The sequence below is a fragment of the Theropithecus gelada genome, chromosome 3 (assembly GCF_003255815.1).
Source record: "Theropithecus gelada isolate Dixy chromosome 3, Tgel_1.0, whole genome shotgun sequence".
Taxonomy (NCBI): domain Eukaryota; kingdom Metazoa; phylum Chordata; class Mammalia; order Primates; family Cercopithecidae; genus Theropithecus; species Theropithecus gelada.
The window spans coordinates 155,507,372-155,530,369 of record NC_037670.1 but is presented as its reverse complement, the minus strand read 5'-3'; the positions used below and the strand labels follow the sequence as shown (position 1 = coordinate 155,530,369).

Here is a 22,998-nt window from a genome sequence, read left to right as displayed (position 1 = left end):
AGGTGAAATTGTTCAGAGTTTCAGGCAGTCTTCTCACCCAACGTGAGTAGTATTGCAATGTCTGTTGGAATCATGGCTCTGAAGATGAGGAGAGGAGCGGGGTGGGCAGTTTGTGTGGTGAGGAGTCTGGCCGCAGGTAGACTGGGAGGGAATGTCACACAGTTTTCTTTCTCCTTTAAGCCGAATGAGGTACTCTGGTCAAAGGAACTTGGGGAAGGAGGATGGTGAGGGGAATGAAGTTCTTCTTCCTATTGATTATTTTATTGCACCAGAGGCTGTTTGTCCAAGGCCACTGGCCAAGAGCATTATTTTCGTGGCTAAAGTGAGGTTGGGCAGGTTTCCCATCCCTTTCGCTAGTTTTAAACAAGACAACCCAGAAAGCGCAGCAAGGCTCTGGGAATACGATGTGGGTTGGCTTTTCCTACTCAGCTGCACCTTAAAGCGCCAGGCCATTGGGCTTGATACTTCTCAAACCCTGAATCATTGCCTCCAGCTCTGCCCTGGGTTCAGGATGCACCACTCCACCCTCTGTGTAGCTTGGGTCAACTTCGGGGCGTCACTCGAATAGTAATTATTGCTGCGTTTGGCTGGACATCCTTATTACGGCCTGGGTCCCTCTCAGCTGGACACCGGGCTCCTTAGTTTGGCTGGGATGACTCCAGTACTTCCCGCCGCCCCACCTTACCCCCCTACGCGCTCCCTTCCCAAGGCGACCACCTGCACCGCCCCACTTACCATCTGCCCCGCGGGGAGGGCCCCCCCGGGCTAGCGGAGCCCTCCCTGCTCCCAGGCGGCTTTGGAGGAGCTCGGTGTTTGCCTCCAGCCCTTCGCTACCGGAGGATCAGGTTCCTCCCCTCCTCCCCCTCCAGCTCCGGCCGCCGCCGCCTCCTTCTTGCATGACACAGCAGAACCGCAGCTGCTGCAGCAATTCCAAGCCATCCGCCCAGGAAGCGCCGCAACCGGGACTCGGGAGGGGTGGAGGGGACGAGGCAGGGGCCACGGCCCCGGGGGATCCTCGGCCCCACTGTGCACCACACACTCCTTTCCCAGCCCAGGGGCACGCGAACAAAATGAGGCTCAAGCTGACCAGGCCGAGCTGGAGGAACGCTGGGGCTTGGCAGCAGAAGGGATGGGACCAGAGCGAAGGGTGAGGAGGAGACCCCAGTGAGGGCCGGGACATTTCAGGTAAAGAGAGGTAAGAAGAGGCCCAGACGTCAAGGGCCAGACTGTGAAGGTGAATAGAGGTCAAAGAGAGGTAAGGAGGTAGAGTTGCAGAGAAGAGAGGCCAAGCTGGGAAGGGCGTGGGGTTGGGGGCAGCTGCAGGGGAGGATGGGGGGTATAGTCTTTGGGGAGGCCTGAGCTGAGCGCCCAGGCAGAAAAGGGGCTGAGTTGGGAGGCAAGGACTGTAGGAGGAAAGGGATGAAAGAATTAGGCATGAGGTAGGAAGGTAAAACTTGGGAGAGATATTATAGAATTAGAAGGGTTGGAATGGAGCTCATTCATCATGGCTGATGAGGTAAACTGATGAGGTGGAGAGAGAGTGTCAAGGCAAGGCCAAAAGAAAAGATCTTCCATCCCACTCTTCAGTTTCTTGCGAAGTTTTTTCTTGATTCCGCCAATCCAAACAGTTTCCCTTATAAAATGGAAACGCATGAACTAAAAAACCCAGAAATAGCTATCTGGCTTAGATTTACAGGATAAAATCTCCGTGTCTGCAAAAACTTTAAGGCAGAAATTTGGGATTTATGGTACAAACCCTTAAAGGGACTGTGAGTCAGTAATACCCACAGCACTCAACATTGTGAGTTTCCACACATCCCTGGACTTAAGTAAGTCTTTCCAAGTGTTTGTTAATGCTAGAAATGATGAAAAAATTAGTGGCTCAAAAATATTAAAGTGCACATGCTTTTTGCTTTCTCTATGTATACACAGATACATATATGTATACTTTCTAGCGACTAGCAAGTATGGTATGGCTAGGGATAATTATGTTTTTCTGATTATTTTGTTTCCCATCAAACACCCCACGAATTTTACAGCAGACCGCCTTCTTGTCACCATTTGAAAGAATGTGGTCAGAAAAGTAATGCAAAAACTGCCACTTTGGTTTTGTCTGTACCTTCCAGGTCATATCTCCGTACCTCACTTCCTGACACAAACAAGTTTTCACTGTTGTCAGCAACAAAGCCCTAATATAGCTGCGGAAGAGAAAAACTGCATTGCATTTTGCCTCCTGCAAGCATCATCAACAGTTACTGGAGGAATGTAATTCCAGAAAGCTTGAAAGCCGTGGTGATGGTAATTATGTATCAAATGCCTGGTTCTATTTCTGTTATTATTGTTTTGTCATTTCTGTTCTCCCAGCGATCTGACTGAACTTGCAGAGGGACAAATACGGTTTTTCTTTTTGACTTTTGTCAAACTGAATCAGGCCTGATAGAAAACTCATTGCTCGCCGAGGAAACAAAGTAGGAGCCATGAAATGTCATTTTAACAGAGCGTGGGTTTGGTGACTGTAGGAAAGGATTTGAGGACGCTCCTTCTGTTCGGCTTCCTATGTCATGAGCACAGACTCCACGCACGCACAGACACCACGGCTCCCGGATGCTGTGGCTCCCCGATCTGGGCTCCTGCAGCGCCAGAAGCCCCTCCGGGATGCTGCGAGGGGCTCCCGGTGGGTGGAGGTACGGACGCCGCTGCGGCCGCCGCCGCCAGTCCTGCTGCTGTTGTTGCTGCTGCAGTCACGTGGGAGCCCCTTTAAGTTTCCATAGAGAGGCCTCTCTGGTGTCACATGATGGACATGATATAATGAAACAACATTGTGGAGAGGAAAGCATTAGGGGAGCCCACGGCTACAAAAACAAGTGAGTGAGAAGAGGTGGGAGGAAGAGAAACTACGCCACCTCCCCTGCAGCCGAGCGCACGCAGCAGCCTGGCGTGACAAGTGGGCGACGCCGGGGGGCAGGGAGCCGGGGTCCTCGGCCCTGGCCGGGGACCCCACCGCCCACCGCGCGGAGAACAACTTTTAGCCGGCAGCCCAGGCCAGCGCGGCACCTGTCTCCTGAGTCTCCACCGCTCCTCCCCATCCATCCCAGGGAAATTCTCAAGAATACTCTCTACAAATCTACGTGCGCATCGTTTTCCCCTCTCGTCGCGCCCGGGAGGAAGGAACGAGGCAAGGAGCTAAGCAGCGTGCGTTCAGCCCTGGGGTAAGTTCGTCGGGTGGGGAAGCCAGTCCCGCAGGACTTTGGGATGGGAATTTTGCTCTCCTTTGCGATCTCACGGCGTGAAAAAGGCGTCCCCTCCGCTCCTGGCGGGGCTGATCGGCTGGCTAGTCAGTTTCCCCTTAGCACGCCCCGTGCGCCCACCCTCGCTCGGCCCGGGGCCCCCTCGCCGCCCCCCGGAAAGGGTCTGCGGTTCCTGGCCAGGACCTTCGGAAGGCGAGCGGGGGAAGGTAGGGCTGTCGCGGGAACCCGGCTTGTGGGAGCGATTTCGCCATGTTTGTGTTGCTAAGAGCACTTTTTCCCCTTTACTGTGGCTTGATGCCACATGGCTCCTCTGGAGCTGCCGCCGGGCTGAGAGAGTGTGTGTGTGTTTTTTTTTTTCAATGTCCGCATTCCAGCTAATGTTGCGCAGATAAAATTCAAACTTGAGGTAAACAGAAGAAGAGGAGGAGGAGGAGGAGGAGGAGGGGAGGGGGGAGGGAGGGGGAACTGTTTCCATTTCGAGATCCCACCTCTTCCCTCCGCGCAGCCCAACATCCCGAACCTAGAGACAACTCTCGCCTTTCTCCCACGTCCCCCACCTTTGCTGTCAACAAGAAATAAGGCCGGGGGGGTGGGGGTTGGAGTTGGGGGGTGGCATGCTTATTAATTAGAAAGGACACGGTGTCTCGGTTCTCCACTGGAATCAGCAACTCCCTGGAACTCGGGCCTCCGGCCCCGTCCCTCTTTTCTCCGGCAGGGACGCAGGATGCCTTGGTGCACTCTGGAGACGGGGACGGGAGGCTGCAGCGCGCCTGGGTGGGGCGAGGGGTGCCGGTCCCCTCACGCCCTCTGACTTTAGGATATCAGACAGTGTCTCTTCAACCCCACCCCAGGCGCAGGTTTCCAGAAGGTGGGGTGGGTGGGGCCCCCGATTTCCAGAAGGCGAGTTACCTAGCAGGTGTGTGGGGTGGGCATTGCTATTCGGTAAGTCTGTTGCATGGGGTAGGATGACGTGGGAAGCTTAAAAGCTTTAAAGCCAGCCCAAGGGTAGAGCTGCGTCTGCTGTTTTTTGTTTGTTTGTTTGTTTTTTCCTGTGTGTGTGGCAAATTAGGGAGAAAAATCAAGACGTCCCCCCACTCCTCCCTCGGTGTAAACGTCTGCTCCAGCTCGCAGCCCGCTGCTGGGTGAGTGGCGACGATCACGGCGAGGGTGAGCTTCGTCACGGGGAAAGCTGGAGGCTCCTGACAGCTCGTAGCCGTCCTCCCCGCGCCCCGCCCTAGGCGGAAGGTGTGGGTTGGGTGGTCCGAAGAGGGTGACGTCCGAGGTGGGGTGGGCACAGGCTCGGGATCCCTCGCAGAGCTAGGGGCCGCAGCCCCGGTCGCCGGGGAGTGCCGTGGCAGGGAGGCGGCGGCCACGTGAGGGGTCTGCGGAAGCGCCGGAGATGAAAGCCGGGGGCGAAGTGCGTAGCAGAGTCGTGACGGGGGTGACACGCAGCAGCCGGGGGCGGCAGGCCGCCGGAGCCGGGCGCCTCCCACGCAGGGCCGGCGTTCCCCGCCGCGGGTGGGTGCGCACTAGCCGGCCCTCTCCCGGGAGACCGTTTCCGGGAGCGGGCGCGGGCGGGGCGGGGCGGGGCCGGCGCGGTAAACAGGGTGGCGCTCTCTGCCCTCCCGCCCCCGGCCTGCCGGGGCGCGCGGCCGGCGGCGGCCGGAGTGGCGGAGGCGCGGTCGCGGCGCCGGGCAGCGGGGGCGCGCCCGCTCTCCGCCGCCCCCCGCGCGCGCCCGCCGCCGCCCGGCCGGCCTCCTCTGTTTTTGTTTTGATGGAGCCCGCGTGCAGCTGGCGCGTGTCGAGTCACGTGCCAGGGGCGGGATGGGGCCGGGGCGCGGGAGGCGAGGGCTCGGTGACGTGGGCCGGAGGGGCCGGCGCCCGAGGGGGCCGCAGAGGGCGCGCGCGAGGGGGCGTGTGACCCCCGATGGAGCCGTGTCTTGCGGGTGGCCCGGCGCTGGGTGAGGGGTTTGGCGCTTCTCGGCGAGCAGTGCTAGGTTCATCGTCGCAGCGCTTCGGGGAGCCTTGTCCAGGCGGGAGGGCCTACCTGCGCTGCTGGACTCAAAACTTGGATCTTACAGGTGGTGTGTACATCTCTGTGGACGTGTAGACACTTCTGTGTGCTCCTGAAGGACGGCTGCGCGTTATAACCAACTGGAGTGCTTTAAAAAGAGTTCTAACGCCCAACCCAATCCCAGACCAATTGGACCCACATCCAAATAGGGCCTGGACGGTGTGTGTATTTTTAACCCCCACTTCCCCGTAAGTGATTTTGGTGCAGAGTGCGAATTTATACAAGTAACCAGCTTGATGGAATAGCTACTTGTGAAATCATACCTATTTAGGGACAAAATAGTAAGAACAGCTAAAATAGCTAACACATATTGATCTGTCACTCAGTGGGGTCTCTGTGTCAGATACTGCGGCTCCCCATACATGGATCTACTCGTAAAAGTACTGTTACCCCTATTTTACAGTTGGAGGAGTGAAAGCTCGGAGTTAAATCAGGGAGGAAGACTGTACCTAGGACCTAGAGAGGTCGAGTTCAGAACCCTTACTTTCAACAGACACGTATGCCTCGTGGAAAACGTCCCTTTGCCTAAGGGCCCTATGTTTGTGTGAATAGTAGTACTTATGTTCGCCTAAGGGCCAGCTGGTTTATGTGGGTACATTTCTACTGTTAAGATTTTTGTTTGAAAAGCTTTGCTTGTATAAGGGAGGAAAATCATTTGGAGATTCTTTAAGGCCTGTAGGCGACTTTTTCCAGAAGTTTATTGTGGATTAAGGAGAGAGGGGATCTCCGTAATTTGAAGTGAATAGGTTCTCTGGAAGTTTCCTGTTCTGTTTTTGAGACTTGAGCATTTGTATAATATGAAGGGGAGAGTCCGGAAGAGGCAAATATTTTCCAAGTATTTGCATGAGCAACCACAAGAGTGTTTTAGGTTGCTGGATGCGATACAGTTGTGGTGTGGTCACAGCTGGATATACCCAGAGGTGCAGTGTGGTACAGAGTAACAGAAGTTCTGCCATTAGCATTTTGGATTAAAAAAAAAACAAACAAACAAACAAACAAAAAAAAACTGGTCTGGAGTACAGAAACTTTGCTGTTACATCTCCTTTCTCCTCTTAATTTGTTTCATTTGTCTCCTGGTCAGATAAACTGTTGGTGGGACGTTTAGATGTGGGAGTAGTCTATTTCATTAGTGTTTTCTGTACAGAGATTCCAAAGAAAACTCATAGTAAACAGAGGTTTCTCCCTGAAAAAAAATGATACTAGCTACAGTGTATTTGTGACCAATATGTATTAAGAGTACCGCGCCACAAAGAACTTTATATTCCTGTTGATTGCTGTCAAATATTGTTAACCTCTATGGCAGGCATGGGTATATTATTTAACAAATTTTAGGGATTGGTTTTCGTATTACTTGCAGTTTTGGTGAAGAAGGCTTACAGACCTGCTCAGGCAGACATGACTGGAACGTGAGTATCTGTGGTCTGGTGTGGAAATAGCTCTGTAGCCCCATCTCCCTCCTCCCATTGTCCACCCCCATCCTCCTAACCATGAAACACATTTTTCACCAGCATTGCCAAACCACTTGGGGTTCCTGTGCACGGCTCTGCTTAGTTTGCTCTTCTGCTTCTTGGATACCTCCTTCAGGAAATGTTCCCTGATTTCTCCTCAGAAACCATTGAAAAAATACCCTCCCTGCGTCATCTCTGCATTGTATATATGCTTGTCTTACTGCGTTATATCACAGCATATCTCATTGTGTTTGTTACATATTGAACACCACTACTAAATTGGGCTCTTCAAAGGTGGGAATGGTGACTTGTTTATCTGCACATCACTGGCACACAGTGAGCACTTAAGTTTATTGCATTGGTCGCAATTAAATTTACTTCCATTTAAGTTGCATTATCTGTGTCGGTGTTTTCCTGAACCACTCATCTTCATTCTGAACTGTCCTCACCTCCTTCTCTGCTACTAGCTACCAGGCTAAAAACACAGCTGCAAGCACCCCAAGACAAAACTTAAACAGAAAGTACACAATACTAGTAACACATTATCAAAGAAATAGGAAGGGGCAAAATATCAGTTTTTCACTTGTTTGTGAATTTCATCCTTCACAAACAAAGGAATTTGTGAATTCCTTTGGCCGATTGGACGGTGTGAATTTTCTTGATTACTAATATATGCTGGAAGAGATGCCCAGGGTTGTTTTTACTTTTCGACTTACTTGGGAAGGAAGTACTACGTTACCAGTGGACGTGCTTTGATGTGCCATAACAGAGCACAGGTGCTTCATCACGTTTCATTGTTGTAATTTTCAGATTATTACAGAGGTATTTGTAGAGCAGCACTGTCCCATAGAGCTTTTGGAGAGGATGGAAATGATTTATAAATCTGTGTTATCCAGTGTAGTAGCCACTAACCACTTGTGGCTATTGAGCACATTAAGTGTGACTGACGAACTGAATTTCTTTTCTTTCCTTTTTTTTTTTTTTTTTTTTTTTGAGACAGGGCATTGTTCTGTCGCCAAGGCTGGAATGCAGTGGTGCTATCTTGGCCCACTGCAACCTCTGCTTCCCAGGCTGAAGCGATCCTCCCACTGCGGCCCTCCCAAGTAGCTGGGATTACAGGGACCTGCCACCATGCCGGCTAATTTCTGTGTTTTTAGTGGAGACGGGGTTTCGCCATGTTGCCCAGGCTGGTTCTGAACTCAAGCAATCTGCCTGCCTCAGCCTCCCAAAGTGCTGGGATTACAGGCGTGAGCCACTGTGACTGGCCAGAATTGAATTTCTACTTGATAAATGTAAATAGCTGATAGTGGCTACTGTATTGGATGGCACAGTTACAGAGGATATGTTTGTGTTTAAATCCTGTAATTGACAGATCATTATTTAGGCTAAGGTATTCTGCCTTTAAAAGTCTGCAGTCATCTTCTAGGTCTTAACACCATGCTTCCCCTTCATAGATTATAAGGTGCTTAGTGGGTGATATTTTTGGCCTATGTGGGGCCTTCATATTATGGAGCATTCGTGTGTTCTGTGGCTTTCCGTGTAGTGCATGTGGTCTCCCTTTTTCAGGAGCAGAATGGAGTGATTATTAGTAATTATGATTATGAGTAATTATTTACAAATGGATGTGAGCCCTTGGCGTATACACTAAATGAAAGTCCTATGAGTTGAATCAGTACTTTTCTGAGATGCATTGTGAGGGGAAGGAACTGTGCTTGTCTTGCTGACCATTGTTATCTCCAAGGCCTAATATGCTGTTCAGCACCTGTCAGTGCTCATAAATATATGTTGAATGAATGAATGTTCAATTAACTTGAGCCTTCCAGTTTAGCTTCAGAGGCTGTATCATGGAGCTGAGAAGAGAAGTAACCAGTAACTACACCACTGGCTTTATAGTTCTTCTAAGGAATGCAGTCTCTCCAGGGGTACTATTGTTAGCTCTGTGACTCTGATTTCTTTCTGCTAAGATATGTAGCAGGAATTGTTACAGTTATTTGATGACAGATTGAAAAATAAAGTCACAAGAAGATTTGGTGCTCAGGTCATACAGAGAGAGTTGGAAGTATAAATCAAATTGAAGTAGTTGTTTCTGTTGCATTGTGCACTCATCCATGGTAATTTTTTTTTTTTTTTTTTGAGATGGAGTCTCTCTGTCACCTAGAGTAGAGTGCAGTGGCACGATCTCAGCTCATTGCAGTCTCTGCCTCCCAGATTCAAGAGATTACCCTGCTTCAGCATCCCCAGTAGCTGAGATTACAGGTGTGTGCCACCACGCCCGGCTACTTTTTGTATTTTCAGTAGAGATGGGGTTTCACGATGTTGATCAGGCTGGTCTTGAACTCCTGGCCTCAGGTGATCCGCCTACCTCGGCCTCCCAAAGTGCTGGGATTACAGGTGTGAGCCACGGCACCTGGCCCGTGGTAACTTCTTCAGAGGAAATAAAATAAAATAAAATCATGCACTGAACTATGTTAGAAAGTTTGGGTTATAAAATCAAAGTTTGTTTGGTAATTGTATATGTTAATGGAGTCTGAAAAAAGGACTGGAAATATTATCTCTAGTGTGGCATGACATTGACAAAACACCTTAACCATGACAAACACGAATGGAAACATTTCTTTCTTCAGCTTCCAAATCTCATGTATTCTATGACTTTTTTTCTATGGTAATCCTAGCACCCGAGTTACAAGCTTGTCAAACAGGATGTTTAAAATGTAAACAGAAACTTGTTTAATTGTGTAGATAAACCCTACTAGGCTTTGAAATATATATATAGAATGAGAGCCCTAAGACCAAAAATTGTTGATTTTGTTTCATGTAGTAGATCCTATATTGGGGGTTGTATTGTAGCCAGATATTTGGTTTAGTACCTTTAAGAGGTGATACACATAGTCTGCTGTCTATACTATGCATCAGACTTAACCTACTTTGTGCTGCTATGTGTGTTTGGATTTTAGGCCCGTCTTCATCCACAACAGCTTGTTCCTAGGATAAATGTTGTCTTCCTATCATTCTGCCACTACATGTTCCACAAATGAAAAGTAATGTTATCATAGAGTAAGTCAAACACAATTGGAAATACAAATCTGTTGTCTTAAAAAAAAAAAAGTCATAGAATACATTCCAAGATAAAATGGGAAGACTTATCTTTTAAGCAATTCCTAGTCCTTTAGTCCTTACTTCTCAAATACCTTTGCTGTGAACCTTTTGGGTGGGGCAAAAAAAATAAAAGCCCCTGAACCGAAAACAAAATTATCAATCACGTGTTCCGTCAATTCCTGCTGTTGCCCTTGAAACCAAACCAAAACACGAGCATAACAAGACAAAACCCACGACTGCTAATAGCAACAAAAGCTAACCCAACCAACCACACAGAAAGAGACTGTGAGATTTGAGTTGTCATTTTTGTAGCGAGGTCACATGTGAAGTCTTTTTTATTTAAAAAAATCTTTATTTATCTTTTTCAAGATGGGATCTGGAGTGCAGTGGCATAATCGCAGCTTACTGCAGCCTCAACCTCCTGGCCTCAAGCGGTCTTCTCACTTCAGCCTCCCGAGGTGCTGCGACTACAGGCGCATGCTACCATGCCCGGCAAATTTGTGGGGTTTTTTTTTTGTTGTTGTTTGTAGAGACAGTGTTTTGCCATGTTGCCCTGGTGTGTCTTGAACTCCTAGGCTCAAGGGACCCACCCCCCTCGGCCTCCCAAAGTGTTGGTTTACAGGCATGAGCCACTGCGCTCGGCCAAGTCTTCTTTTTTAGGTATTAAATGTAAATTACTCATGACAAAAATACTTGCCTGTATCTGAGTAGATAGTAATGATATTAGAATTAATGCTACAAAAGATCAGGATATATTTTTGCCTAGAAGATCCTATGGGACTACTTGGATTCAGGTATATAGTTTAAGAATCATTTTGAAGGTCACTGACTTGTTCGAGTTTGAGAATGTTACTGACTTCACTTCTTTCTCATCGATGGAGTGGTTGGATTGAACCTGTGGTTCTCAAACTTTGGTGTGTATCAGAATCACTGAAGAACACACTTGACTGGGCCGCACCCCAGAGTTTCTGACTCAGTAGGTCTAGGGTGGGCCCACTAATGTATGTTTCTTACAAGTTTCCAGGTAATGCTAACGTTGCTGGTCAGAGGGCCAAACTTTGAGAACCATTGGGATAGACAGTATCTTCTAAAGTTCTGTGATTTTTTTTTTTTTTTTTTTTTTTTGCCTGTTCTTCCCACCCCCATCACTTTTAGCAGTGATCACTGCTTGATTTCTAAAGGATTATGTCATTTAAAAATTGCTCTATGGCAGACTGAGTTGTAAAAGTTTAAAATGGATTAAATTAATTTTATTTAGAATTTCTTGAGAACTCCATATATTTTCCAAAAATATTGGGTCTGTTAAAACTCAGATTGGGTGTTCCTACTTAGCTAAAGTAGAAATCCCCAGTTAAAATATATTAAAGTATTTCTGATGTTATTAAAAGACAAAACTATTTGCTACTCCTTAAACCTAAATGTTGTATTAAATCTAACCAAATGCCTTTTATTTATTTAGAAATGGTCTCACTCTGTCACCCAGGCTGGAGTGCAGTGGTACAATCATAGCTCATTGCAGTCTCAACCTCCTGAGCTCAAGTGATCCTCCCACCTCAACCTCCTGAGTAGCTGGGACTGCAGATTTGTGCCACCACACCCAGCTAAAATGAAAAATATTTTTTTTTCTAGAGATGGGATCTTGTCTTGTTGCACAGGCTGGTCTCGAACTCCTGGGTTCAAACCATCCTCCCACCCCTGCCCTCCCAAAGTGCTGGGATTACAGGAATGAACTACTGTGCCTGACCAATTTATTTTTAGAAATGGAGTCTTGCTAGATTGCCTAGATTGCCCTTGAACTCCTAGGCTCAAGTAATGCCCCCACCTCAGCCTTCTGAATAGCTGGGACTACAGTGCATGACACTGCATGTGGTCTTCTCTTAATATGCAGCTACAGAGTATAATGCAGCACATTATATAGTTGTGGACTCTCTAGATAAAATGATTTTCATGAGACATAGTTTTTTCTAGACAAAACTCCATGGATTTGGGTCCATAATAGACTGTGACAGCATTAACTTGGACATCGCCTGAAGATAACAGCCTCATGGAAGAATCAGGGTTGCAGGAAGGAAATGTCCATCAGGGGCATGGATGAGTACGTTAGGACACAGTCATTCCTGATTTTGATGACCTTGGAGAATAGTGGTGGCTCTGTAGTTTCTAAATGAGGGCACTGTGGGGCTGGAATCTGGTAGGAAAGGGGGTGGGGTTACTAGGAGACTTGTCTTCAAGCAGTGCTTGCATAGCAAGCACACCGTTCTTACTTAGAGTGTATGTTTATGGGGAGGGAAGGTCTTGGGGAGGCATTTGGTAGAGATTCCAGGGCATTCAAAGAGGACAGATGGTGCTCTGGAAGCATTCCATGTTAAACCAGACTCCAGGTGCCGAGAATCAGATGGACTCAAGGTCTTAGTTGAATCGAAGTGAGGTTTGACAGTATATTCTAATACGATTGAATTTATTGGAGAGGAAAGAAAAGTTAAAACTTTGAGGAAAATGTATATAACTTGACCTGAAAGCAGAGAAATAGAAGAAATTGGTGAGCAGGGAATGGGAAGACAAAAATGGAATGTTGTAAGTTTTTAAATGTCCTAAACTTTTAAAAGACATATCAACTATGTCAAGACTAGTCAATAGCACAGGGTTCTTTGTTAGAAAATAACAAATGAGTAAGTTTTCCTTTTTGTTTCTGGCGAATACTTTGCAATATCGCTAGGTGCTATTATTTGACTCATATCAAATGCCTTTCCAAAATTATGTCCAGAATTCATGCAGTGCTTACATTTTTAGATTGCTTTATGATCGTTACCTTGTTTAAATCAAGTTTCTGGAAGGCACACATGACGCTTATTACTAGGCGTGCTTCATGGATTAGGAAACAAATCATTTGTATAGTGCAGACCACGAAGCTGGGCTGAGACCGTGAGACTTCTCTGCTTTTCACACTACCAGTTTTAGTTTTATCTTGAAATTGTATGTTGTCCCACTGCTTTTATAAAAGGATTGAACCTTAAAATCTTAAGAGTTAATTTGGCATATGAGTAATTGATTTGAGACTGTGTTTCACGGACACAGCTTTAGATTTTGATCACCTCTTTCTCTTTAAAAAGAGCTACGTGTGATTTGCTACCCAGATCTGTACTCATTTCTTGACTCAAATACGTATCTGTGACATAATCTTCATAATTAAATCTGTGAAACTGTTTTGAATCCTTCAGACTTGACAGTGTGAGGCTGGGGTTGGCAGTCTGCTTAACAAGATGCTGGGACCACTTCTGAATTGGTGAATCAGGGAGCTGCTGTGTGATCGCCTCCCCAGGCTTTCCTGGAGTTTGTCTCTGCCACTTCCTCAAGCCCTTCAAAAAGGCTCCTGTACTTTAGAGAGTCAGGATGTTAATGACAGTTCTTTTTTCTTGTACTTAATAAGACTAGTGCTTAAGTGGCAGTGTCTGCCTTTGCCTTCTCCCATCTCTTTGTGCTCCTTTCTTCCAACTTCTCATGTTTCTGTTTCTCGCACAGCCAGGTGTCCAGCATCCCATGCTGACTTGTGGTTGGCTAGAACCCCCCTCGTGGATTTCCTCCACATTTTCCTCTTCCTCCTTAAGTGGGAAGTTCTCTTTCTGGTGGCTGTGACTGGTCTTATGTAGTTTGTTGGAAAAAGTATTGCGGTAGAGTAGTATTTGATACTGTGCTGCACCTCCAGGAGTGTCCAATCTTTTGACTTCCCTGGGCCACACGGGAAGAAGAACTGTCTTGGGACACACATAAAATACACGAAAACTATCAATAGCTGATGAGCTACAAAAAAAAAAAAAAAAAAAAAATGCAAAAAAAAAATTGCAAAAACAATCTCATAGTGTTTTAAGAAAGTTTGTGAATTTGTGTTGAGCGCATTCAAAGCTGTCCTGGGCCACATCTTGGACAAGCTTGCTTACAATATTTCCGCTGGATTTCTAGTGCCAACTAGCTATGGAACCCTGCGAGAGATTTGAGTCTCTGCTCATCTGAAATGAGAGGTTGGATGGAGAAAGGTCTTTCCAGCCCTAAAATGCTGTGATTGAGATTATTCATACGGTGGTATGGTTGTAGATCCTCCCAGGAAACTCCAGCATTTGAAAGGTACCCAGTAATCAAGACTGGTCTCTGTAGGGGTGATACCTTTGAGTCCCCAGGTAAAACGATCTTGGACTCCTTAAATTAGACTGCCTGCCGTGTGGCTGGCCCTCTTCTTCAGGAGTTAGGGATGGGTCAGGAGGGCACCCTTCTCTTTTTTTTGTGCTATCTACGTTAGAAGACCGGAATATTGAACCTGGATTACACTTTGGAAAAGTTGCTGACACAGGTGTGAAATATTCTGCTGCTTTTCATCTCCACGAAGGAGGCAGTCACCTTCTAAAGTCATTCTTTCGGTGATGGTATTTAAACCACTAGGGGAGTTTCTGGGAACCTGCCTCATACCTCTGTCAATTCTTGTACAACTCATAAAAAGCCACTTCAGATCTTTCTCTTGCAAAATTATGTGTGGCTTGTGACCATAAGTGCTAGTGTCCTATTTCTAGGGACATTTTTGTTAGTACTGAATCTTTTTGTTATGTTCACCAAGCTACTTATCTGTCCATTGTCAAGGCCACTGACAGTTGTTTTGCTGTCTGCTTTTGTATTGATGTATCATGCATTCATTGCACATATTGTTTATTTTTAAAACTCTGTGTTTATCTTTTTTGTTTATGTTTCCAGAGAGATTAGTTACTGCTATGCTAAGAACATTTATTTAATCTTTTGTCCTTAGTGTCATTCATATTCCTTTAGCTATTCCTAGTTTTTAGCTGTTTAGAATTTTGTAAGACCTACTTTTTATAGGCTCAGTTCCAAAATAATTTGTGGTGACTCTTCTATTTTTAGCATGTATTGCCTGAAAATTCAGGTATTTAATAGCAAATGAAAGTTTTTTTTTTTAATGCCGTTTATTTTGGATTTTATCTTTGAAATCTGTAGTTTGTTTTATGCCTCTTAGCTTACAAAAAGTTACTCTGCTTACACGTCTCTTATTTTTATGGAAAAAGATATAAAATCCCCCTTTACTCCTCTTTTTAAAGGATTTTAAATTGAGATTCTTTCTGCTGCTAATTTAGTTCTCCTGAAAAAGAAACATAGGGGTTTGTTCTTTGCCATGTATCTTTGTTACTACCTGACAAGCAGTTTGGAGCAAGGATTTTATAGGCTTAATCAGTACCCTGTTTAGTCGTTTCGTAACATCTGCAGAATGTTTTTGAGATACGTGTTTTTTAAAAATAAAATACTACTTGGGATTCTAAACAACAGAAATACCCAAACAACAGAATTGCTCTAAAGTTTTAAAAGTGATCATGTGTGTGAGAAATCATGCCTTGCAATAACCGAAGAACACTTGCTCTTCTGTGGGAAACAGTGGCAGCACGTCCTGGCTCATTCTGTGTCTGAGTGGTCCAGCCTCTTACCCCAGAAAGCCGTCAGCATTGTGGAGGGAGACCACAGTGGCTCCCGAGAGTCCACTGGCAATGCATGCATTCTGACTGCATTTATTGTTGTTTTTGGAGAGTAACAGTTGTTTTAAAGCACTGAACTGTGATTGCGTAAATACTCATCTTACTTCCTAAAACGTGTTTTTTGATCATCATGCTCTTTTGGAGTAAGAACTGTAAACTCTGGTAAGATTACTCCTCAGGAACATGTTGGGTCTTGGACATTGCAGGTCAGTCATCTAGGGCAGCGGTCCCCAAACTTTTTGGCACCAGGGACTGGTTTGTGAAAGATAATTTTTCCACGGATGGCTGGGGTGGGGGATGGTTTCAGGATGATTCAAGCACATTCCATTTATTGTGCACTTTATTTCTATTATTATTACATTGTCATATATAATGAAGTAATTATACAACTCACCATAATGTAGTATCAGTGGGAGCCCTGAGCTTGTTTTCCTGCAACTAGATGGTCCCATCTGGGAATGATGGGAGACAGTGACACGTCATCAGGCATTAGACTCTTATAAGGAGCCTACAGCCTAGATCCCTCACATGCACAGTTCACAGTAGGGTTGGTGCTCTTATGAGAATTCAGTGCCGCTGCTGATCTGACAGGAGGCAGAGCTCAGGAGGTAATGCGGGTGATGGGGTGCGGCTGTAAATACAGATGTAGCTTTACTGGCTAGTTCACCGCACACCTCCTGCTGCGTGGCCCAGTTCCTAACAGGTCATGGACCAGTACCTGTCTGTAGCCCGGGACTTGGGGACCCCTGACCTAGAGTATTCTGGACTGTAGACTCTTGTGTTCCTTTTCATGCATTGGAATCTTCCTAGTCTTCAACAGGGAGTCTAGGAGCAGGCACAAGGAAACATGTCCCCTCTGGGTAAACTTTCTGTCCAAAATTAAAACAAACAAAAAACCGGAATACGTCTGGAATCTATCTGAGCGTTTTGTGGATGCCGGCCCACCCTGGCCCTGGCATATCAGCAAGCCAGTTGTGGACCATTCTTTTCCTCCCTATTTATTGTCTTTTTTTCCTGAGTTCTTTACTCACTCAGTTTCCTCCCTTTTTTGTCTTTTTTGGTTCCTTTCCATTTCTTCTCCTTTTTCCTTTTACTTTCTTCTGTTCCTCATATGGATAGCCTAGTAAACATCCTACACTTACCGTAGGCATTTTTTTTTCTTTTTTTAGCCTGATTAATAGCAGTCCAAAACTAAAGACAAATTTTACTCTGATATTATAGTCTGTAAAATCGCATGCTGGTGCGAATTATTTATTTGTTTATTTATTTATTTTTTTGAGATGGAGTTTCACTCTTGTTGCCCAGGCTGGAATGCAGTAGGACAATCTCGGCTCACTGCAACCTTCGCCTCCTGGGTTCAAGCAGTTCTTCTGCCTCAGCCTCCCAAGTAGCTGGTATTACAGGTATGCACCACCACACCCAGCTAGTTTTATATTTTTAGTAGAGATGGGGTTTCACCATGTTGGCCAGGCTGGTCTCGAACTCCTGACCTCAGGTGATCCACCTGCCTTGGCCTCCCAAAGTGCTGGGATTACAGGCATGAGCCACCGTGCTTGGCCTGGAGTTTCACTCTTGTTGCCCAGGCTGGAATGCAGTGGGGTAATCTTGGTTCACTGCAACCTCCACCTCCTGGGTTCAAGCAGTTCTCCTGCCTCAGTCTCCCAAGTAGCTGGTATTACAGGCATGCATTACCATACCTGGCTAATTTTATATTTTTAGTAGAGATGGGGTTTCACCATGTTGGCCAGGCTGGTGTCTTGAACTTCTAACCTCAGGTGATCCATCCACCTCAGCCTCTCATAGTGCTGGGATTACAGGTGTGAGCCACTGTGCCTGGCCCAATGTTTCACTCTTGTTGCCCAGGCTGGAATGCAGTGGGATGATCTCAGTTCACTGCAACTTCCACCTCCTGGGTTCAAGCAGTTCTCCTGCCTCAGTCTCCCAAGCAGCTGGTATTACAGGCATGCACCACCACACCGGGCTAATTATATATTTTTAGCAGAGACGGGGTTTCACCAAGTTGGCCAGGCTGGTCTCTTGAACTTCTAATCTCAGGTCGTCCACTCACGTCGGCCTCCCAAATTGCTCGCATGACAGGCGTGAGCCACTGCGCCCAGCCAGTGCTAATTATTTCTGAAGAGTTTAACATGTTTATGTAGCATATTTCAGGTTGAATGAAAAAGATATGTGAAATGTATCACTTCCCCAGCTTTTTTTGATATTTAAATAGGCGTTCAAATAGGTTTCAGATTGGTGTTTAGACTTTCAAATTTAAATAGGCATTCAAATAGGTTTCAGATTGAAGTTTAAAGAGCAGTTTGCCTAAATTTTGGTAATAAATAACTATATAGAATTTCAGGATCCTTTCGACATATGGAAATTTTTGGTAAACAAAGATATTGTTTGGGTTAAAGTAGTATTTTTAAATTTCTTAAACTATAGCAGAGTTTGGTATGTAAAAAAAAGTAGTAGAGTGAAATTTGTGTTAAATAGCAGCTGACCTATGCCACTCTCAAGGAGCACCGTGTATTCCAGCTGTAAGGGCCTTCAGAGCTCATTGAGTTCAATCTTCTCATTTTATAAATGAGACAATTTACTTAAACTTACACACCTGGTTCACAGCATGGATGACCACAGTTAGGTCTTCCACCTCCCTGTCCACTGTACTTTTTGGGCAGAAAGATAAGGTTAGGAAATTTAGAAGTGAAGTGGACAGAATGAGCATGAGAAGACCACTGTATTTGAGTTCTCAAGCAAGCTTTGACTTTAACTTCTGAGTTACGAGATGTTGGACTTAGGTGTGTTTAACCTCTTTGGATCCTAATTTTCGGAGGGTTGTATTTTTAGGTCCTTCTGAAGTCCATGACATAATCAGGTGAAAAAAAAATGAAATAGGTTTCAATTCTTCTTATTGTAGGTTTGTGCAATTTCAGTTTAAGTAGATATCCCTATTTTTTAGTAACATTCCTTTTTTTTTCTCGTTAGTGAATCAGCTTTTCATCGTGTGTTGTTGTTAGACACAGGTTGTCTGAGTCAACGTGCTAGTTGCCTCTGTATTCAGATGTCTCTAGCATTGTGTTGATTAACCGAAGTTAACACACTTTAAAAGGCAGGTCTTCCCTGGTTTCAAACTGCAGGAATATCCCGTGGACATGTTACTCAGAAGTACTCTTTTTCAAGTGGTTTACACTTTCTTACAGTCTTCAAGAGTAATTTCATCATGTAAGTAAAATTTAAGATAATTTTGCTTCTCTAACTTCTAGAGCTGCTTTATTTATGGTCGTGGAGCAGGTTTTTTCATTCTTAGTAAGATAATCTGGCATTGTTTGTGGCAGAGAGAAGACAGTTCTAACAATGTGGAAGGATGGGAAAGATGAGATGAGTTTAAAGTGCTGAAGAAAAGCTGAAAGACTGGAGGTGTTTTTAAGAAGACTGCCAGTGAGCTTTGAGACCTTTTCCCCATTGCCTAGCAGTAGTTCCCAAATTGTTTTAAAAACCCATTCTAGGCTGGGTGTGGTGGCTCATGCCTGTAATCCCAGCACTTGGGGAGGCTAAGGCAGGAAGATTGCTTGAGTCCAGGAATTTGAGACTAGCCTGGGCGACATAGTGAGACTTTGTCGTTACCCAGGTGTGGTGATGTGTGCCTGTGATCCCAGATACTCAGGAAGTTGAGGCAGGAGGATTACTTGGGCTTGGGAGGCCGGGGCTGCAGTGAGCTGTGATCATGCCACTGCACTCTAGTCTGGGTGACAGAGTAAGACCCCGTCTCAAAACAAAACAACAAACCATTCTTTCAGTGAACACTTTTTAAATACCTGTTATGTGCATGGCATGAGTTAGGTGCTGTGGGAATTACAAAAGAATTGTTCATCTAGGGCTTTTTGCTGTAGGTGCTTACTTTCTAGCTGAGTTCCCAATACTTAGGCCATGAAATGGTGAAGTGCAGTGAAGGAGTACGCGCAGAGAGTGCTCTAGGTGAGAAGGGAGAAGGGACAACGGTAGGGGAAGACTCCAGGGAGCCATGGAATCTGAGCAATTTGAAGGACCAGTAGTAAAGAATAGCTAAAAAGAACTCATTTTAATTTTCTTTTGGGAGAATGCAAGGGAAGTGGTTGGGCTAGGTTAGGACATAGGCTTGGGGGCTGGGAAAGAACCACTGTATGTTTTAAAGTGTAAACCAAACAGTGGCAGAGGCAGATCTCAATCAGTTTAGAGGTTTATTTTGCCAAGGTTGAGGACGCGCCCCCGAAAAAGAAACACAAGTCACAGTAGGATCTGTGTCTTGTGCTTTTTCCGAAGAGGAATTTGGGAACTTCAATATTTAAAGTGGAAAGAGAAAGCAGGAGGGGAAGGAAAAAAAAAAAGGAGAGTGGGTAGGCAATGAGGCAAGTGGTTACATTCTTGGGAGGCTCTGATTAGTACTGCTCAGTGAATCTACATTTTTACATGTGAAAAGAAAGGAGTGGGGGGAAAAAGTCGATTATGCATTCGTCTTGTGCTCAGTAAATCTACATTTTACGTAAGATAAAGTAAGCATGTGAAATTACAGCTGTTTGGGAACAAAAGTAAGGCAGTTTTTTCGTGATTCAGTTTCCAGGCTTAACTTTCCCTCTGGCATAGTGAGTTTGGGGTCCTGAGATTTTATTTTTCTTTCACAGTGGCGAATGAGGGAGACCCCATGGAAATAATACAGGCTTTTTCCCTAGCTTTTTATAATATTTTGAAAATTTCACACTTAAAAAAATAGTACTGTGAGCACCTGTATACCCTCCGTCTGTATTCACTAGTTAACATTTTGCTGTGCTTGCTGGCTTGTTCCAGGTGTGTGTATTTTGAACCATAGGTGGTAACCATGCATATTTGTATTATTTTGCCTCATCGTTTGAATGTAAGTTGCAGACATCATGACATTTCACCTCTAAATACATGCTAAGGAGGACTGTTTTCTATATATACCTGCCAAACTGTTGTCACACCCACAAAGTCTAGTATTGATGCAATAACCTGGCTTAACATATAAAAAATATTTAAACATGAAAGAGTGTTTATTTTTCTTAAAAAAATGTCAGACTTGTCTGGGACCACGTATATTGAAGAAATTGGTGTGGTGAGGCTAGAAACACAGAAACTGGTTTACACATATTTGAAGAGTCATATGTAGCCATAAAATAGAAAGAGGAAGCTCATTGTATTCTGATCTGCTGTACAATGAAATCCTGAGTAAGAACAAGGCGTAGAAGAATGTGAAAAAAGAGAGTTTTTATAAACATTTGCATGTATATAGATATAATATTTCTGGAAGGATAGAAAAAGAACCATAATATTCCATGCTTTTGAGATAAGACATTAGGTATCTGGGGGACAGGTGGACTTTTCTCTGAATACTCCTTTTTTACCTTTTATGTTCTATTTTGCATTTTGAACTATGTGAATATTACTTATTCAGAAATAAATGGTAAAGAAGCACGCATAGGCTTTTGTTGTTACCATTATTAGCTCTGTAACATGTAGGAGCATACTTCTCTTTACAGCCTAAAAAGATTTGGAGAATGAGACGTGAGGCACAGACAATGGAGAAAAATTTTATTATTTCAGTTTTGAAGGGTGTTTTAGTCCATTAGAGCTATTGTAACAAACTGTTGTCGACTGGTTGGTTTATAAACAACAGACATTTATTTCTCACAGCTCTGGACGCTGGGAAATCCAAGATCAAGGTGCTGGCAGATTCAGTATCTGGTGAGAGTCAGCTTGCTGGTTCATAGATGGCACCTTCTCCCTGGGTCTTCACATGGTGGAGAGAAGCAGCAAGCTCTCTGGACCCTTATGAGGACACCAGTCTCATTCCTAAGGTCTCTATCCTCATGACCTCATCTAACGCTAATTATCTCCTAAAGACCCTACCTCCTAATCCTATCATCAGGGAGTAGGGTTTCAACATATGAATTCTGGGGAGACACAAGCCTTCAGTCCATAACAAAGGGAAATTTGCTATTTGTGCCACTTTTTAATAGACTGAGATACTCATGGTGTAAGAAGTTATTTTTTCAGGAGCTGCTAGTAGGGAGAGTAGGGGCTTGATGGGAGTCTGATATCCAGGAAGTAATGGAATTTCACAAGGGAAAGCACAAAGGAAGGTGTAGTAGAAGTGCAGAAGATGATGACTGGGATTTAGAGTTTGCCTTGTTGATATATTCATACTATTTTTTGAGATGGGGTCTTGCTCTGTTGCGCAGGCTGGAGTGCAGTGGTACAGTCTCGGCTCACTGCAGCCTCTATCTTCCAGATTCAAGTGATTCTCGTGCCTCAGCCTCCAGAGTAGCTGGGATTACAGGCGTGCACCACCTTGCCCAGCTAATTTTTTTATTTTTGTAATAGTAGAGACGGAGTTTCACCATGTTGGCCAGGCTGGTCTCAAACTCTTGACCTCAAATGTTACCTGCCCGTCTTGGTCTCCCAAAGTGCTGGGATTACAGGAGTGAGCTACCATGCTTGGCCTATTCATACCATTTTTTGAGGACAAAAGATGGTGTGTTAAAAAAGTTGCTAAGAGAAAACATTTAGAAATAATGTCTGCCTATTTTTTCAATTAAAAAAATCATGTTTCTAATGCCTGATATTTTTTAAAAGACAGCTTCTTAGATTTTACTGAAGATTATGTGAAGGTTAAAAGAAAGCCTTATTGGGTAAATGCTATAAATCTGTTATTAGTAAGTTATGTCTATTTGATAGCAGTTTGATTATTTTGTGTGATAATTTTTATATAATTATATGATGAACTTCTGTGATATTTACACTTTAAAATTGCTTTTTCTCTGTTTTGAGATGTTGCATGAAATGTTAAAATTAATTTCGGAGTTAACTCAGCCATAGTTTATTTTCTATTTTGTTAATGATTAACACGAAGTTATCGATTGGTACTTAGAGCCTCTTCTCTTGAAGGCCAGTGTTTGTTAATTAGTGAGTGTTGAATTGCTCCCGGTGTCCATTAGGCATCTTGTGGTTAATGGAGACAGATGGTCTGCCCTTGATAGATGCTTCTGGAAAGTTAACATTTCAGCAGTGGCAGTTACATTCCTGTCAGGCAGGACTTCAGGAAGAGAGGAACTCTGTACCATTTGATCCGAATTCCCAGGTGTGACTTTGCAGGTGAAGAAATTTGATTTTATCAATTCATTTAGGGTGGATGGAGATTGTGAGACTGAGTAAAGCTATCCAAGCCAAGCAAGCTTACATGAGATTGAATTCTCCAGTGTATTAGTTGGCAGTGGGAGATGTGCTGTAGCCAGCTGTAGACTTTTTGAAAGAATGAAACTTGGATCAGAACTTTTGTTGGTGAGCATAGAAATAAGATGGGAAAGAACTGGATACTTTCAAGTTGTCTGTGAAGCCATGAGGATTTGACAGAGAACTCTTTCCTTTCCGGGGCTATCCTGCCTAAAAAAAATGGAGCCCAGGCTGGGTGCGGTGGCTCATGCCTGTAATCCCAGCACTTTGGGAGGCTGAGGCCGGAGGATTGTTTGAGACTAGGAGTTTGAGACTAGCCTGGGCAACCTGGCGAGACCCTATCTTTACAAAATTAAAAAATTAGACATAGTGGTGCATGTCTG

General features: G+C 44.8%; 1 protein-coding gene and 1 long non-coding RNA gene across 2 annotated transcripts in view; one reads left to right on the top strand and one right to left on the bottom strand.

Annotated features, from left to right (window-relative positions):
• The window catches only part of MKLN1 (muskelin 1), a 375,585-nt gene extending 374,737 nt beyond the window's left edge, over positions 1-848 (bottom strand). The window contains exon 1 of the mRNA XM_025379575.1: positions 736-848. The gene's annotated coding sequence lies outside the window, so the exon portion shown is untranslated. The remainder of the gene's footprint in view (positions 1-735) is intronic.
• A 169-nt stretch (positions 849-1,017) lies between these two features.
• LOC112620712 overlaps positions 1,018-22,998 on the top strand; it is a 163,897-nt gene continuing 141,916 nt past the window's right edge. The window contains exons 1-2 of the long non-coding RNA XR_003118577.1: positions 1,018-1,195; positions 2,127-3,209. This is a non-coding gene — a long non-coding RNA (uncharacterized LOC112620712). The remainder of the gene's footprint in view (positions 1,196-2,126; positions 3,210-22,998) is intronic.